The sequence below is a fragment of the Haliaeetus albicilla genome, chromosome 16, assembly GCF_947461875.1.
Source record: "Haliaeetus albicilla chromosome 16, bHalAlb1.1, whole genome shotgun sequence".
Lineage (NCBI taxonomy): Eukaryota > Metazoa > Chordata > Aves > Accipitriformes > Accipitridae > Haliaeetus > Haliaeetus albicilla.
In genome coordinates, this window is record NC_091498.1 from 19,979,126 (window position 1) to 19,992,746 (window position 13,621).

General features: G+C 37.2%; 1 long non-coding RNA gene across 1 annotated transcript; it reads right to left on the minus strand.

Moving 5' to 3' along the window:
- Positions 1-2,558: 2,558 nt before the first annotated feature.
- Positions 2,559-12,286, minus strand: LOC138689284 (uncharacterized). Its single transcript, XR_011328141.1, has 6 exons — positions 11,360-12,286; positions 7,211-7,332; positions 6,138-6,227; positions 4,182-4,290; positions 3,756-3,844; positions 2,559-2,861 (listed from the first exon to the last, which is right to left on the minus strand). It is a non-coding gene; the product is annotated as an uncharacterized lncRNA (long non-coding RNA).
- Between the last annotated feature and the right edge of the window lie 1,335 nt (positions 12,287-13,621).

The window sequence follows — 13,621 nt, forward strand, 5'->3', positions numbered from 1 at the left end:
TTCTTAGTGCTTTTATCAAGTGCAGAACTTACTGTTTGGAGTCAAAATGATAAAGTCAGAAAAAACAGTAAAAATGAGAGTTCATATAATGATCTTCAGTTTCTTCCTCCTCTATTCTTCCATAAAGATAAGCAAGTTTGTGCCAAACACCAGTAACGTTTGTCCTGTAATTACTTTGCTGGGCAATTTGTTCCACCACTTAAGTGTTTTTTAATATAACATTTTTTTCCTTGATATTGAAAGTCACACTAAACTAAGTATCCTCCAGGGACACGGGGCAAATCTGTGCTGACCACTTTACATTCTCTGTGAATAAAGCAGGTTGGAAAGCCCAGCTACAGCAAATTGATGGTGGAGACACTACATTGCTGTGGGCAAGGAGTGACAGAAACAGAAGTTAGAAGGTCAAGATAAACAAAACCAAGTTGCTGATGAATCAGAGTGCTGCTTGTTAAGAACCTAAATGAAAACCTAGATTGTGAGATGAACATGGACAACTCCTCAGCTGATGGTTACAGCATGCTCTCAGTGGGTCCACTCCTCCTCACAGCTGTGGGCACATGTAGCAGCAGGAAAGACAAATGGCTGGAAATGCATCTCCATCGTCTCCACCAGAAAGAGGCGATCTTTGGCATGGCTCAGACCCAGCTGAGCAGCAGACCTTCCCCCTCCGCCTTCAGGGCAGCGTTTCAGGGCCAGCCACTCAGTGGGTCAGCACCTTCGGCCCACAAAAATTTGCACCCCATGTTATACTGCACAAATGCATTTGTGCTTGTCCATTAGACTGATATGGATTCCACTGTCTCTCAAGCTGGTCTTTAAGAAAAAGAGGATGCAAAATGAAAATTTCACTTCCTGGAGGCAGTTTTCTATCTGTTGTTCTGCTGGTCTGAAGCAGACATCAGAGTACACCACCAGCTCCAACATTCAACCAAAAGGTGAAGGCTAGAAAATCTTAATAAAACCAGAGAGTGTTACTTTTGATTTGGTTTAAAATGAATTTTATTCTATATGGAAGTAGAGTGAGCAAATTAAGGAAGAGAGAGGATATAACCCCATCTAGAAACTTTCCTCTTGTGCAGTTATAATCCTGGAATTCCCTGAAACAGATGTTGTTATGTCCACCCTCTCCAAACCCTAAAAAAGAAAAAAACAAAAAAAAAAAACCAAAAAAAACCAACTTTATAGTGGGGTTGTGGTTTGTTTTCATTTTATGGTTTGGGCGGGGGTAGGGTGTACAAAAAAACCCCAAAAAAAACCAAACAAGTTAGCTGCTCCTTTTCATTTTACTGGTATCTATGAAGGAAAACTACTTCACCAAGTTTATGTTGGTTAACACATTACAAAAGAATAAGATCATTGCATTCTGCCTCCTCTTTAAGCACCGAGTGTTTGAGATATCTGTGAAATTAAATGGGGCCAAATTATGGTTCCCTCTAAAAGTTACCTGTAAGGAGACAAAGCTAAAAGTCTGTGTCTTTCAAATAATTGTCATACCATAAGCGGCACAGTATCCAAGTCCTGGATGTAAGAGAAGTTGACTTAAAATATTAGAGTCATGCTGTACACCGTGATGAAATAAGTGAGGTTTAGTCACAAATTTACTATTTCAGAATCTCAGGATATGGGAAAAAGGGGGGGGGGGGGTGTAGCAGCTCCTATTTTCTAGTACCCCCTTGCAGCCATTTTGGATGTCCTAGAACAGGCTGTCATTACAAGCTCATTTGCTTCTTCCCTTTCCTTTCTCATGTGACAAAACCATAAGGAACTCCGATATTCAGAATGAGAGAAAAAAATAAATAAATCACTCACAGCATCTTCCATACAGGCATAATACTACACACACCCACAAAAAGCAAACTGGAAACCCGATTGTTTGCTTTCTGAGGGTCACCTTTCTTTACTAAAAAATACTTAAACTCTGCCTTTTTTGCTGCAAAAACTGGAAGCAGTTAGGACCCATCCCTGGGGCTTTGACTTCATCCTTCATGTGGGAAAGCATTTCCTTTTTTTTTTTTTCTTTTTTTTTTTTAACAGATAGGGTTTTATCCTGATAGTAAAACCTTATTCAGGTGTAATACTTGTGTGGAGAAGCCAGTTTCTTCAGTATATTTTTATACTTTTTATCTCAAAGCTCATGAGGCAATACATATATCTGAAGTTGTCAGTATTTCTGAGTTTGGGAAGGAATGTCCTGATACCTGAAGGTGGCTTGAAACTGAAGGTCTATCTATACTTATAAACAAAATTTCATCTAAACCCCATGCCAGTATGCACCTGTGCCATGTACTAGTGTATCATACGGAAGAATCTCTGTTCTTTCACCAGGAGGAATCTGTGTCTGGATTTCTCCCATAATTCTCCCTGCACGTCCTGCCCAAAACCAGAAAATCGTGAAGATTCGGGAAGACTATTTCTCACCGCCAAAACCAGGAGGGTGCGAACCTTAGCCTCACATTTAACATCATCTGCCTCAAGTCTGAAAACTCTGAAGCAGAAAAATATTGGGTTTAGCTGTTTATCTATTTCATGCTGTGTGATGGACCTCCTCTTTCCTGTAGCTGCTTTTATTGCTACTAGCCATACCAGCTTTGGGGTTTGCTTCCTTGCTTTCCGCTTCTCCCATTGAAGTTATTCAGGAGTTACTCTCCGCTAAAATGAGGAGAACAAGGAAAATGGGGAAAGATCTGTTCTCATTCACAGGATGGAGGCCAGGAAAAATGCTTGCACCTGGGTGATATGATAGAATGTGATAGTTGCTGTTCCAAATGGATATATAAAGCAAGGCCATGAAATGAGAATAGCTGGCCATCATGGTTTCTACTGATGGAAGTAGTGAACTGACTCCAAGGATGGAAAACCTGTTGACAAACCAGAAGATTTGTATCAATGTCTTACCTAGCTCTAACATTTGCAGGAAGAAAGGTACAAATTGCCCCAAACTGAAGGATATAGGGAAATCCAAAATTATGCTTCTTAAAATGACTATAATAATATACCAAAATACATAGGTTCCAAGAAACATAACAGAGTTCTGCACCCTGGATTTCTCCCACCATAAATTACTGAGTTGTCCACACTTCAGTGTCTGAAATGCTTCTCAACATGGAATTTTCTACCCAAGATAGTACATTCATGATCCAATAATTCAGTTGTACTACGTTATTTTAGAAGATGCCTACATTTTCACAGTAACTACTAAAAACAGCAAATAAGCAATGGATAACTAGTATATGATTTATTAAGCATCAAAGACTATTTTTTCAATAAAAAGATGTAAACTTATGGCATATTGTGTTTAGGTAGTAAATATTTATTAATATAAAAAGAATCCTATAACATATTTGTATTTCAATCAAGGCACAGTCTAAATAGGCTTTTTTCCTAAATTACTAACAATAAATTGACAATATGCCTGATTTAAAATTTAATTATATCTCACAGCACCTGCTGGCTTCCTGTAACTAATGGCTTGGGACAATGCTAATATAGATCTAGATGAGCAAGGTAGGGTTACTTTAAGGATTTTTATTTTAAATTGACCTAGAAATATGCTTATCATTTAAAAAAAAAAAAAAAAGGCAAGCCTTTTTCAGCAATGGCACTTAGCTTCCAAAATGATTTTTTTCCCCCTAATAACACCATTTAGCAGCTCATTTCAAAAGCTGTTAATAGGTATCAAAGTCAGGTCTCCCAGTAATACCTGGATATTAAAACAGGTTCTTGAAGCAGAACTGCTACAACTGTCGTCTTACCTTTATATTTAATTTCATTTCATTTGCTTCACCGATGTCACTGCTTTTAACTAAAATGTTTTCCAGTTTTAGATCGCTGTGAACAATATCTGCCAAGAGAGAGTAGGAAATAAAATGTTATCAGTTGCAGTGAAGATATTCTGACAGAAATGTTTTAAACTCTTTTGATTGAGTAATTTCTTTGAGCAGTTCCAGTGCATTTTACTCTGTACTACTGGAAGCCTAAACAAAAGCATGTTTCCCATTTCATCCAGGGAGTCATATAAGTATTTCAAATTTTCAAATCTCATTCCTCCCCACAATCCTGTAATAAAGGAAAAAGTTCATATTGGTTCAGTCTTTAGTGTTAGTAGATCACCTGGCAACATCTAACAAAAAAGAAGGGGGTTTACTGTGTCATTATCAGATTTGCACATATTTTCATACCTGCAGTTCATTTTCATATCCAAAACCAGCAGAAGTTTTTGCCCTTCCAATGAGTACACAGAAGAAACAAGGCTCTGAACACGGCACCATTCCATAACCCCACATATCTCTATGGAAAAAAAGGCAAATGAAGGATTCCTAAAAGTAGTATGCTGTAACAGAGTGATTAATCATTTCTGTGTAAAAAACTTATTCACAATCTTACACCATCTACCAATTCTAAATTTTTGGCTCGATAGGTTAACCCTGTTGTGGACTGTGCAGAATTGTAATGCTTTTGTGTGGTAGATGAAAAAGCTGATGTTTACCGAATCCTAAATGCAACACATGCTGCTAAGAAGTATCAGAAACAATCCACTTCTGCCTTTTTATCTCCTGTAATAGACTATACACTTAACAACTAAACTAAGTTAATGTTACAATGCAAAGCAGTTACAAGTTAGGAAATAATAATACATGTTATTACCATAGCTGGTACAGAAAGAGAAATAAAAGAAAAATGGTAGCAGTTACTACATCTGTAAGAAAAATAAAGTTCTAAAAAAGCATTCATATATTTTACTTTTTCTTTACCGGACTATTTTTATCCTATGAAATAAATAATAGATAAGAATAGCAATCAGTAACTGTTGTTAAATGTATGAACACTTGAAATCAATGAACGTATGGAAGAGACAAAGGAACTTAATTACCGTTTTTGTGAAGATATGCTATTGCTGAAGCAAGACTCTGAATGAATTGCCTTGTCTCATTTTCTCTAAAATGTCCTTTACTACAAAGAATTTTTTTAAGTCCTCCATCCTCACACAGCTCCATTACAAGATACATTTCCTACTATTAATAGAGAATGTAATGATTTTGTTAGTTCTGAGTTTAGTTTCTTTCAGTGTAATAACAATATATATAATTAATAGCAGTGCTCCAGCTGCAGTGGTGACCTAGAACCCCAGTGCACTTAGTATTTTATGAACAGAAGGTAAAAGACAATTGACCTGCTACAAATATTGCCAGTGTTCACTACAACAAACTCTCAAGCTTTCAAAACATATACATTTAAAAAAATGTATAAAACCAGTATGATTTCAAAACAAGGACTAAGTATGGATTTAGCTTAAAGCCTCTTCCATTCAATCCATTATCAATGGCTTTCACAGAAAGCACCAACATTTGAAAAAATATAAAATGCAACTTTTCAGCAGAAAGAAAACTATAATACTTTACTCAAATGAGGCTTCTGACCAATTCAATAGCCTGAGAAAAAACCTGCACTTACAGCTAACAGCAAATATTATTTTACATGTGTTACTGCAATATTTATAATATGGTGCTGTCATTATAAAGTCCTGAGATCTTTTCTGTTCAGCTCAGCAATAACATCTTTCCAACAAGCAATACAGTAAGTTAAAGACAGAATAGTAGTAATTTAACCTCAGAAATAAGATTTCCACCATTCTTTGGCTTTATAACAATTTCTGAAACAACAGACGTATAAAAAATGGAAAGTGCTTACAGGCTGATGTTTCCCCTTGTTAGAAATGCTATGGGCACACAAGAGGACCACTTTCCTTATAGAGCACTACAGCAAACAAGCACAGGAAGAAACAACCCTGTAATTTTCATGGTAACTGTATTTAACTATTGTACTATTTCTGAATAGAACAGGGAAGGGGGGGGGGAAAGGCGGGGGGGGCGGAGATGAGAATTGGAAGAAGGAAGAAATTAAAACTTAGGCTGTAGTAATTGTCTCTGCCTATCAGAGAAGGCTTAGTCAGGTATTTCCCTTGACATAAACTGGTTTTGTCCTCTGTTGAACAGCTAGTTTATATTTCTGGCAACAGTGGCTTAGCAGGAATTTAGAGGAAAATAAAACATAAATATTTCCACAATGTTTTGGTCAAGAGCTGTAAGATTTGTGTCAAATGACAAAATTGTTAAATAAGATATATGATCAGTTACCATGGAACAGAGATTGTTCTTTTGTTTTTCAATCTACTGACTCTAGTGCAGCAATTAATGAAATCTGACCTATCCAAACACACCATGCACCTATGAAACAAAAATAAAAAAGACTTTACTTAAATAGACTAGGTGATGTTTAATAAGCATCTAAAATGAACACAAAATAAAGATGTCCGGGCAATGGAGTTACACAAAATGTAATCATTCACATTTAAAGCCGGCAAGCTCAGTGGAGCTAATACCCATGATCTCACAAATATATGAACAAGACCAAATGAGCAAAAAATTATTTTACAGAGCAGCAAGCACCCCAGTACCCACCAATAACATGACGGATTTTGGTGTGGTATCAATGAGATGAAACAATTCAATCTACCCTACATGAGGGTATCCCATTTACACATAACCATACCCAGCATTGCGACAGCTGCCATGTGCTAACAATGACCAAAGTGCAGTATCTTTCTAACCTGTTAAATAAACAAAAATTTAAAATAATTTATTATTGCCAATTTAGCAGTTTGAAAAGTCCAGAATATCAAGAGGAATAAAATAATGTATCTGAATTTTCACCTGGTAAATTGTGAGTTTCAGGAATCATCATGCAGCCGCAAAACTTTAGGCATAAAGTTGTACCACTATATTCATACTGACTTGTGGATGTAACACTTTGCGTCCCTAATTTATACCTTACTTGCTTCTTAAAAATTAAAATAAATGTTTAAAAAAGCACCACCTTTCAATTGCATATATTCTTTGATCAGATTTGGTTAGTTTGGAATCTAATGCGCAAACATCTTTTCAACTATTCTTTCATGAAGGAATAAGAACCCTAAGTTACATGGCTGGACATTAAAATCTGAGTATTTTAAAAACTTATCCTCCTTCTAGTTTCTGCTACAGAGGCAATGACTAGGACACAGAATAATACCTGAAAAATGAGAATAAATATCTACATAGCTGAAAAGAGAAATTCTGGAACTAATATGACATCTTGGTGCTCAGAGATTGGAAACAAAGAATCATCAGGTCATAAGAAAGTTAAGAATATTTTAAAGAAAATCATCCACCTACATGCTATTTACCATTTTCCTGTTAACTTTTTTGACAGACCATTTTTTGCTGGTAGTGGTGTTTTACTTCAATTACCACCCGAAAGCTGCCTTGTCCTTGGTTCCTTCCAAAAGGATAGCTTTCATGAAGAAACAGATAATCATAAAAAAATAACTGCAGCTTTAAAAAAGTTTTAACATATTTCTTTTCCATGACTCTAAAGTAAACTAAACTTTGCAATCAAATGGTTAAAAGATGTTTTTAATAGCAGAGAAGCAATCTGATTTTTCAACAAAAATATTTACAGATTTTTCTACTGAATATGGTTCAGTCTTCATGCATGCTTACCATAAGTTTTAAGACCAGCAACTTGTAGAGTTAAGTATGAATTTTCTACTTCACTTTGCAAAGTACTATGAGATAACACCATACTAACCACGGTCCCAGAGGAGTAACAGGTAAGGTGCAATTTTGAAATATTAAGAACAATGTGGTTAGTTTACAAAGAAATTGCTAGCATAGTTTTGACTTAGAACAGCAACATGAGTACAAACATGACTTTGGAAACAAAGTACTTATAAATTCTAACCTGTGATAAGATTAAAGTTCAGAAATTTGCTTATCTGTGCAAATGCCCGTACACCAGAGCATGTTGACCACAATTCAGTGTGCACAGCAAACGTTCCATGACTCTGCCACTGGCACCCAGACCCCTACCAGGGTTAGGCAGAACACCTGACTCCACCACCCAACCTGTCTCAGTCACCTCACCCATCTCAATGGTCTCCCCCCACCACCTGCCATTGCCTGGAATTCCGTTATTGCTATCTAGGAATTCCTCACTTTATTTTCCATGAAATTCCCACATGCTTTCTGGGAAATTCCCCTTCCACTTTCTAGGAGTGCCCATCGCCACCCCACAATGTGCTTTGTAGGAATTTACCTCATTCTCTCTAGGAATGCACTCCACTGCTTTCAAGGAATATCCTTCTGCTTTCTAGGCATTAACTTCAGCTTTCTAGGAAATTTTCCACATGCCTATAACTTTGCATATGATTTCTGGGAATTCCCCTTTTGCTTTGTAAGACTTGCTTGTGTGCTTTCTGGGAGTTCACAGCCCAGCTTTCTAGGAACTTCAAGGGTGCTTTTTAGAATATCCACTTTGGCTTCCTAGGAATTCTCTGGGTGTTTTCTACCTTTGCAGGTGGTCTCCCTGCACACCCCACCCTGCTCTCCTCCTTTTTCTACCTTCCACTTTCTAGGATTCCACCTGTGCTTTCCAGGAGTACCCTCTTCACTTTCTAGGCATTCCCACTTTCCTTTTCAGGAAATCTCCCCATTGCTCTGCAGGTATTTCCCCCCACCATGTGGTTTCTAGGAAATCTGTCCCTACTTTCCAGGAATTTACCTTGTGCTTCCTCAAAAATTCCCCTACGGCTTCCCAGTTTCCCACCTGCTTTCCATGAATTCTCACCACCCAAATGCTTTCTAACAACTCCCCCACTCTGATTTCTATGCATTCCCCTACTGATTTCCAGAGATTTCCCCATGTGCTTTCTAGGAAAGCCCTCTTGACTGTGTAGACCTCCTTTTGCTTTCTAGGAAATTTTCCATTCACTTCTTTCCAGGAAGTTCTTCATAAACTTACTAAGAAATCCCACCTCTACTTTGTAGGAACCCTCCCCACTGCTCTCCAGGAACTACCCTCATGCTTTCCAGGAAATCCCCTCCATTTTCTAGGAAATCTCTCTTCTGCTTTCCAGGAATTTACCTTGTGCTTTCTAGGAAACTTTCCATGTGCTTTGTAGGAAGTCTCCCCATTGTTTTGCAGGAATTTTCCCCTTTATTTTTCACATATTTACCTCAGGTATCTGAAACTATGTTGGTTCCAAAACGTTTTGCTGAGTAGGATGCTTTGTCTTTGCCAGGGGTACTACAAAGGTTGTGAAGGGAATGGGGCGGGAAGCAAATTCTTAAGTTGCAGCAGCTGATGGAATAATCTGCAGAGGATGAAAATCAAACACAGAGAAATGCTTGGCTTGCCTCACCCGCTGTCAAACAAATACCCACTGACTTCTCTGGTCAGCCTGGGATAACGATGACTCTGATAGCAATTCAGATACCAAGACAGTGAGTGGATAGTCACTGTATAAATGCTAGTGGTAAATTAAACAAAAAAACCCACCCAACCCACCTTCCATGACACCTGTGGTTTGGGAGTTGCAAAAACAGTCTGCAGTTGAGAATTTACATATTAAAAACTGTTCTTAATAAAGTGGCACTCCCTGAATGTAATACTGAAAAAAACAAGCATGTTTCCCATAAAAAGAGTGTCATTTAATCAAACTTTCTTATGCATTTTCATAAACCTTCTACGAGATCTAAAAGTGGATACTGTTTAAATGCCAGCAACCAAATAGTCAACTAGAGAGCTATGTTCTATTGCTAGGGCTAATAAGGGTGACTATCCAATATAATCTGATACTGCTCTTGCAGTAGTGACAAACATCTATGGCTAGACATCTCTAACTTCCTTGTTGAGACTTTGTGTGTCCTCCCACTAACCACATTTTCCACATAATTCACAAAAGCAAATAATTGTTTGTATATCGAGATATGACTAATTTAGAATGATAGTTACCTTATACCCATATATATGAATATAAAGAAACGTATATGTAGAAATGCTACTTGAAAGGGAACCCATTTATGTTAATATCCAAAATCATGGATTTTATTCTGAAATTTCAGTTTCAGTGCTTTTTTTGATTTTCTTTTCAGATGTACATCTAATACAAACTCCTCCAACGAAAGCTTTTAAAGTTTTCAACTGAACAATTTTGAAGCCTACAATATTAAAGAAGGGATTATGATAAAAGATAAATATGTCTCCATCAATGTGTTAACTACTGCAGGAATGATAAGAGACTCTGTACATCAATAAGAGTGAACTACAGAGAAATTAAAGACAATCAACTTCAAATCCAACTTCTGTCTAAATTTTTTCACATCCTATCATTAGTATAGTATTACCATTTACACCCTATTATATAGCTGAAGAGTACCATATTTGAAAGACATCAGGGGTACAAGTGGGTGGTAGGAAAAACAGAAAATTGCCCACCACATGCAAACTCTGACTCCTAAAACAAAAGCTTGATTTTCAAAATACGATGAACATGCAACTTTCATTAACTTCAACTGAATGTGTGCATTCCTAGTATTTCTATCAAGTAGCTGTACTCAGAATACTATTCAACAGAGCTATAAAGCATGTGACCTCAGAGGTCAATTCCTCAGGGGTTGAGTCAACAAATAATCCAAATTCAGAAAAGACTGAGCATGTATTCACTGACCATGGGATGGATTAACTAATTGGGTATCACCTGATTATTGCTGACATGGATTTAACAGAGTTTTACTTACTTCTTTAACTTTATTGTTTTCCCTACACAGTTACCCAGACCTAAATCCTTAGACTGAGTTATAACTTTAAAGCCTATAAGCATAATCTGACATATGTTAGGCTACTTGTAGGACTAATAAGCCCTTTAGAGCATGCATTTCTTCATCAGTTAATACAGTGGTAAGAAAATATATCTACCGGGTGTGCAGACAAACCTTCTGCATGAATTGACTCAATCTGAAGAATTAAGGCATGATATCACCAGATGAACATCACTACTAACCACTATGTAATTCATGCTCTTTATTATATTACCTTGAGGTAAAACAATGATGCTGAATGTGTCTAAAAAAAATAAAGTTTTTTAAAAGTCACTATTTTAAGTTAATTTGTTCAACACATCTTCCAATGAATGGATCCTTTTAAACAGTGAAAAGCTTCTGCTGTGGAATTCCTGTCATGCCAACTTGGCATAACCACCACTCCGTGTTTTCATGAGTTTCTTGGAAAACAGCACTTCTATGACCATTGAAAGTAACATCAAGTTGTCATTAGGTACAAGAGTTCAAAAACATTCTCTGTGGAAGAGATTTTACACTGTAATATAATACTTTAAAAAATTCATTGGGAAATATAATCCTTGCTTTACTTCAGAGAAAGGAGCACTAGTAACAGCAGAATATGAAGAAATACCTACTCTTGAAAATACACCTCAGAAATACATAGCAAAGGAATATAGGTCCAATTCCAGTTTGCTTACCTCCTCTACACCTGCTGGATCCTTCAAAAGGTGAGGCTATTTGTTATCCTCTCTGTCAATGGCTGCTTAGCTGGATGCCGCTGCTAACGCATCTCCAAAACACATGTGGTCACTGTCGCAAAGGGGGCAAAAAAATACAACATTGCTTGGTTCAAAGGAGGCTGAGGACATGGTACATTTTATAGTCTTCCCTTCACTGTTTTCAGACATCTGTTCAGTCTGGGCTCTGCCCGGATTAAATAAAAGCAGAGAGTGGCAGGAACATGTCCACTACTTGAAGAAATGGAATAAAACCTGAGTGATGAGGGGACTGGTGGAACACAAAAGCCTTGTATTCTAACTGCAGCTGTCTGCCACACTGATAAGGAAGTAGACTGGCATAACACAGCATACTGGTTTGGACAGCAGATCTGCAAAACCAGAAAAAATGTGGTCAGAAATGATACTTCAGCTTGTCTATCTACAGAATGCTCCTTGCATTCAGAGATGGGAAAAAAATTTCACCAGACAATACAAAACTATAATAGATTTTTCCTTCAAAGCAAACGGTATACAACACATTTTTAGAGGATCTCAAAATACTTCATTAAACCTGGGAAGTTGTTGATCTGGAGTGTCAAATAAAAATAAACTTTTGCTTCTAACTGGCACCATGTGAGGACATACTTTAGCAGTACGGCCAAGACAGTGATAATGAAAGCACATCTTTCTGGGTACTCTTGTAGTTCCCCTGGAGAGCTACCTATTTGCACGTGATTCCTCCAAGTCTATGTTTCTCAAAAAAGAAGCTATGCAAAAGGACTCAGAGGGAGTTAAAATGCACTAAACAAGGCTTGCTTATCTAAACATTTTCAGGCAAGAAGGCTAGAGTTCCTCCACAGTAGAGAACTGAGAAGAGGCAATACCTGAAAGTGTTAGGGGATTAACTAGGGAACTGTTAACGACCTTTAACTGTTGGAAAACCATTGAGTTGAAGATGCCCAACTTTTTGTAAAGAGAGTTGGTTTTGCATTCCAGATGGCTAGCGTGAGTGAGGCACTGCAAACTACCTTTGACTGCTGATACTGGTTCACCTCCTGCAGGACAGGGACCGGAGTGCCTGCACTTGTGGTCACCCCTCAGCCAGTGCCTGCTGCCCACACTGAAGCAGCTGCTGTCCTGCCCAACTGTGAAAGGCAACATCCCTCATCTCATGCAGTTTGGGGCTTCAGCCTATGGAGACTACAAGGGCGATGGCATTTTAGAGACCGAGAGACACAAATGACCTAAAAGAATCCAGATTTTAAGAAAATGGAAAACATCGGCTTAAGCTGAGAGTGTACAACCTGCATTTCTGCAGAAAACAAGGACCAAATTTTCAGTAAGCATTCTGCAAAAATCTCCTCTGCTCCAATACCTCTGACGCACCTCGGAGGTAAACTCGGAGGTGATTTGAACATCCTTAAGGCCTTGGGTTCCTCCTTATCCCCTCACTTCCCAGATCTAGGACTTTTCTTTTTCAATGACAGATGGCTTATTAGAAAACAATAGTACAAAATCCTTACATGCAGGCAAAAACTACTTAAGAGAATGTTCTTTTCTGATATAGTGCTTTTATAATGAGAGATAGCTTCTAATCTCACTCAATAGCCTACATTCTGCAATTTACATGAAATGTGATTAATACCCTATTTCCATATTTAAGTCTCTGACAATATTAGTACTCTTATTCCTACCATCTAAGAAATTTTTAACTGTAATATGATAAAACTATTACAGTCTTTGATTCTCTGAAACTTACCAGGAAAAATAAAATGTGATAACTAGCACAAAGAAGAGATAAGCTTAATGATATGTAGAAATATTTTTGTTCTCTTGAAGATATTCTGAAAATGCAAAAAAAAGGCTAAAATCCTGAATTTATTTTACATTTTGTTTCTGGAAAAAAATTTTGCATTGAAAAATTCTGAACTGAGTAAAGTCTTCTGTTGACAAATCAATAAACTGAAGGATATATATTTTTAACATCATCAATAAGACTATGCAAGATAAAGGAGGAATTATTTTTCCACAAAACTTTTGCAAACCCTTCATCTAGACACCAGAAAGTACTACTAGTTCAAAATAAATAAACAAATAAACAAATGAGGGACCTATAGCTGCTTTAAATCAAACTACTGCCAACAGTAAAAAAAGAAAAAAACTCTGATTCTACATTAGCTTTTGCCTGAGACTTCCTATTCTTGATACTTTAATCACCTTATGAGAGTCATGTGGCCTTTC